Source organism: Danio rerio, chromosome 15 (assembly GCF_049306965.1).
Source record: "Danio rerio strain Tuebingen ecotype United States chromosome 15, GRCz12tu, whole genome shotgun sequence".
Classification (NCBI taxonomy): Eukaryota; Metazoa; Chordata; class Actinopteri; order Cypriniformes; family Danionidae; genus Danio; species Danio rerio.
The window spans coordinates 7,710,463-7,716,332 of record NC_133190.1 but is presented as its reverse complement, the minus strand read 5'-3'; the positions used below and the strand labels follow the sequence as shown (position 1 = coordinate 7,716,332).

Genomic DNA, 5,870 nt, shown 5'->3' with positions numbered 1-5,870 from the left:
AGTGATTGTAAATGTAAAGGTATATGGCTCTACATACATTTACATTTAGTCATTTAGCAGATGCTTTTATCCAAAGCGACTTACAAATGAGGACAAGGAATCAATCTACACAACCAAGAGCAACAATGAATAAGTGCTATAGGCAAGTTTCAGGTCTGTAAAGTCTAAGAAGGGAAGTATTAGTAGTATTAGTATTTTTTTTTTTTTTTTGGTACAGTTAGTGTGATATTCAGAGAGGCAATTGCAGATCTATAAATAAAGTATAACTATAGAAACTGTGTTCATCTTAACTGAAAGCACCTGTCAGTCAGCACTCTCAAAAGTTCAAACAGAAAGCGCACAGCACGGTTACAGAAAAGTTTGCGCTGTTACCTGACATCTGGTGAACGCCCATCCCTCTCTGCGCAGCCACATTAACAGTGTGAGCAAATCATCGTATATGCGCTGAAAATCCGGGCACTTTGACAGCATTGGCAATGTTTCTGGCGTTGTCGGTTGTCAAGCGGGGTTAAGTTGGTTTTGTTTTTGATATCCCATTCAGATGGTCCCTTACTAAGAGCTCCGTGCGAGCTCTCCCGGCTGAATATTGAAAGGGCTAAAACGGAGCAGTGCTTGTAATGTCGAATGAAAAAAAGTGTTAATTAGCTCAACTTTTGCAGGCACGCCTGACGTTATTGGAAAGGTATCACGGGGTGTGTCGCGATTCTCCCTTATCACACCGCGACACAGGATCGTAGATCTGAGTGTCGCGATTTCGATTTAATATCATGTATCGTTACAGCCCTAGATGATAGTATGCTGATTTACTGACTGCTTTGACATGACTGTTGAAACTCAGATCTGACTCAAAAGAGTCACACCAAGATTCTTGACCTTATTTTTTGTTGTTTGACCTTTAGTGCCAAGGTACGCATTAACCTTGAGAACCTCATCTTCCAAACACAATCATTTCAGTTTTCTCTTTGTTTAACTGAAGAAAGTTTTGGCACATCCAATTGCTCATTTCATCAATGCATTGGCAGAGGGTGTCAATGGGGCTGTAGTCATTAGGCAGTAAGGCTAGGTAGATCTGAGTGTCATCAGCATAGCTGTGGTAGGAGATTTGGTTCTTTCTCATTATTTGGCTCAGAGGGAGCATGTAAAGGTTGAACAGGAGAGGTGCCAGAATCGAGCCTTGTGGGACTCCACACGTCATGGGTGTTTGAGATGGGAGATTGGCCTGTAATTGCTCAATAGGGTGTTATCCAGGTTGCTCTTCCTCAAGAGGAGTTTAACAACTGCAGTTTTAAGTGAGGTTGGAAAAATCCCTAAGAGAAGTGAACCATTTACCACTTTTAGAAGATCCATTTCTAAACAGGTAAACACCGTTTTGAAGAATGATGTGGGGAGCATGTCAAGACTGCAGGTTGATGTTTTCATAACTTGCACAATTTCTTCTAAGATTTTGCCGTTAATTGCCATGAAATCAGACATAATGTCTGATTTCTTAAGTTGTGGTTGAGCTTGTTTCATATCGACACAACTTGACTGATTGGATGAGCTGATTGCCTTTCTGTTATTATTAATCTTATCAGTGAAGAAATGAGCAAACTCATTACATTTGCTTTCAGAGAGGAGCTCACTTGGAATCCGACTGGGGGGGTTTGTGAGTCTCTCTATCGTTGCAAAGAGTGTGCGAGCATTATTTAAGTTGCTGTTTATAATGCTTGAAAAGAAAGTCTGTCTAGCAGTGTTTAGTTCCATATTAAAGGCATGAAGACTGTCTTTATAGATATTATAATGGACTACTAGTTTCGTCTTTCTCCACATACGCTCAGCTTTTCTGCACTGCCTTTTCATCATTTGTACTCTAAGTGACCTTGTCCAAGATCCCTTTTGCCTGCCAGTCATCTTCTTGACTTTGAGAATGTCATAAATGACATCGCTCCTGTTAATTTTAGAATTGAACAAATCAAGGAGAGAATCAACAGTATTCAATTCAATTCAATTCAGCTTTATTTGTATAGCGCTTTTACAATGTAGATTGTGTCAAAGCAGCTTCACATAAATGGTCATAGTAACTGGAACAGTGTGGTTCAGTAACTGGAACAGTGAGGTTCAGGTTTTAGTGTTTAAGTTTAGTTCAGTTCAGTATCTGCAGATATACTTGGTGCTAGCGATATGGCCTTCATAAACTGCTCACTGGTGTTCTCATTTATGCATCTCTTTCTGACAGAGACAGATCTGTCTTTAATAGCTGGAGTGATCAATATATCAAAAAAGATACAGAAATGATCAGATAGTGCCACATCCTTAACAACAGTCGATGAAATGTGTAAACCCTTAGTTATAAGTAGATCAAGGGTGTGTCCACGATTGTGTGTGGGTCCTTGAACATGTTGAGTCAGATCAAAAGTGTTAAAAACAGTCATCAGTTCTTTTACAGCATTGATTTCTGGATTATCAATGTGAATATTAAAATCCTTGGTTGGGTCTGTTGTCATTTCTGTGTGGAGTTTGCATGTTCTTCCCGTGTTTGTGTGGGTTTACTTAAACGTGCTGTTGGTGAATTAAATAAGCTAAATTGTGTGTGAATTCAAGCATGTATGGGTGTTTCCCAGTGATAGGTTGCAGCAGGAAGGGCATCCGCTGCGTAAAACATATGCTGGATAAGTTGGTGGTTCATTCCCCTGTGGTGAGCCCTGATTAATAAAAGGACTAAGCCAAAAAGAAAATGAATGAATGAATAAATGAATGAATATTCATTTAGGTTAAAGTTTTAGTAAATAGGTCTGTCACTTAAATGATTTTTTAACATGGCCCATTTCACTTAGTAGTTGCACTGAACAGCGGTGAAATGAACAGATGTTGTTTATAACAAGAATGCTAAAAGAAAAAGGCATCAGTCAATAAATAAACTGAGCAGTAGGCCTATGGAATCTACATCAGTAAAAGTGTTCAAGTGGGACCACATTTTTTCAAGAGGCTTTCCCAGAGATTCACAAAACTTTCAGAGCATGACTGCTAGTGTTTTTTCAACACTTACCTTTCCAACAAGAAAGCAATCATCCCCAGAGAGCATATCGGACACAGGGAGTTTGTAAAAGTCAACAGGATCAGTGATTTGCTGGAAGTGACCTCGCACAAGGCTCTCTACGCGCAGATTGTACACATCCTGAAGTCTCATCAGCCCTTGCGCCGCCCCCCGAAGGTCCTCCAGATTGGGCAAACTGCTTTCCATCCTCCTGTAGTCCTCCCTAAGGACTTACGAAAAACAGTACATGGGGGTTGTAAAGCGAACAAATCAAGCCAAAAGTAAAGTAAGGAAAAGCTTTCACTTTATTGAGTTAGTGTGTGAAGATCTGCAAACTACCTTTAATGTTTTCTTCAGCTTCAGTGCTATGGACAACATTCAACCATTCGGATTTAAGTCTTTTGACCAGTTTGAATGCAGCAATTGGATTGGCTATGGGATCTGATGGCTTGTTGTACATCCCATCATGCAATGATGTGACTCTCGAAAAGAACCTGAAAGGGGATTATTAAATTTAAATGCGTGTAAATTTAAATCAACCAAATCAAAAAAGGGGACACTTTTTACTGTTGGTGGTGTACAGTAGTTGAAAACATACAAAAATGTATCATTAAAAAACAAAAACAAATTATGTGAAGGTGATATTATGACATAATCACTCAAATAAGTACTGATTACTTTTAATAACCTGCAAGAAAATAAAGATTACAAAAACGTTTTTTGCTTTGTCAACAGTTCTCTAAAGAACCATTTATTTCTTAATGTGAAGAATTGAAAATGAAACAATTAATGTTTTAGTAATGTTAGTTTGTGTGATACATGCTTCAGTGAATCAAATGTTTGTATTTATTTAAGTTACACCTAATTTATTAATAGATTAATGTATAATGATGATTTATAAATAATTAAATGTAATTAAGTTTTCAATGTTTTGTGGGACGGGCTGTTTAGTGTTTTCTGAGCAAGTTGACCAGCCTGGTTTTAGAGGGGTTTTTGGCCATTTTCAGGCTGGTGTCCAGACATTTCCAGCCTGGTCTTAGCTGGTCATGCTGGGAGATGACCAGCTAAAATCAGCTTGACCAGTCTTAGCTGGATTTAGCTGGTCATTTTCCAGCCTGACCAGCTAAGACCCGGCTGAAAATGGCTGAAAACCAGCCTGGAAATGGCCAAAACCCCTCTAAAACCAGGCTGGTCAACCAGTGAAAACCAGTCAACCAGCCTAGGCTGGTTTAAGCTGTTTTTTCAGCTGGGTATACAAACTATTCATCTAATTTGCATTTACAATTTTTCTCACGTAGACTGAATTATGCTATTTACAATGGTATGAAACATTATAGGGGTGGTCAAATGGATATCTAATATTTTAATTAATAACATCTTAAGGGGGTCAAGCTTTAATTAGGGGGATCAATCCCCCCAAACCCCCCCTGTAATTCGCACTCTGCTTCTAACGCAGTGTCTTTAGGACAGGACAGTAAATTTGACGTTGTTCTCTTTTCTGGCTGCCGTTACTAGTTTCACACAGTTTTCTTTTTCTGGAGGTCTTGAAATCACCACCATTGTGTGTTAATGGCAATAACAGAACAGGTATTGCTGTGCACACCACATGTAATGTAAAGTATAAATTCCAGTGTCAGACATTTTAATTTTCTGTCCTTTTTATGTATTTGACCCAGTTAAGAACTGTTAAAGTATATTCATTTGTTTCACGGAGGAAACAATATCTACCCAAAACTAAACGTTTTTGGGTGAACTTTAAGCAACCGTAATGTCCGCTACTTGCTGATATGTTAATTTTTGTAAGTATTAACATGGCTCTGTCAAACAATAGATTATTAAGAAAATGAATAAATTCTTAAATAGTTAAAAAAATTAATCCCTATTAAAATACATACATATATAAATTAATATGTCGCTGTCTTACCTTTTAATATCTTCCAGTCTTTGTGCTTCGTGTTCAATATATATTATTAAGTGATCGATGAGTTTTCTTTCTGCAGAAACAGTCTGATTCACGCTCATCATCGAAGTGAACATCTCGCCGAATGATTCGTCAGGCATATTAAGTAAGTATAAAACTATAAAAAGGGTAAAGTATGGACACATCTTAACAAGGAAGATTACAAAAATATCTCACATAGTAAAACGCTGACTGTATTATTCCACAGCTTTTCATTCTTCCTCGGGGCTCACCGCACAGCCCACGATGAGCCATCAGCATTTGTGTGTGTGTGTGTGTGTGCATGTGTGTGTGTGTGTGTGTGTGTGTGTGTGTGTGTGTGTGTGTGTGTGTGTGAGAGAGAGAGAGAGAAAGAAAGAGAGAGAGAGAGAGAGACAGAGCGAGCTGGGTGGGGTGGGGTGGGGTGGGGGGTGATGGGGGTAAATAATACAAGTAAAATTGTGATAGGGCCAGCCCAAGCCTTCAGGGGGCCCTAAGCAGGATTTTATTTGGGGCCCCCTTGGTGCAAACAATATGACAAATTATCGTCATTCCTTGATAATTCGCACACTATACATTTAAAACACATATCGATTTTATTCGCTGTAGCTGTGTTGCTTACATCATAAAAATATATGTTTTAAGACAATTCTAAATATTATTCTGCAGAAACAACTTCCTATTGATCCAACTTTTTATATGACTACTTGCCACAAATCTAAATAATTAGACACAAAACATTAACATGGGCTGGCAGAAACAAAAACAGCTGGAAGTAGCCAACATACTTACTTTTTATTATTATTCAAGACGCTGCCAAACAGTCAAACATAGTGACAATAAAGATACCTTTTTTAAATTGGATATAAATGTTAACACTGAAAAAAAAAATATTGTATTTTGTAGTTCAAATAACTT

The 5,870-nt window shown here is 38.2% G+C and overlaps 1 long non-coding RNA gene across 1 annotated transcript; it reads right to left on the bottom strand.

Annotated features, from left to right (window-relative positions):
* Positions 1-210: 210 nt before the first annotated feature.
* On the bottom strand, positions 211-5,254 carry LOC141377964 (uncharacterized). The gene is made up of 3 exons (XR_012391180.1): positions 4,938-5,254; positions 3,353-3,507; positions 211-3,243 (listed from the first exon to the last, which is right to left on the bottom strand). It is a non-coding gene; the product is annotated as an uncharacterized lncRNA (long non-coding RNA).
* Between the last annotated feature and the right edge of the window lie 616 nt (positions 5,255-5,870).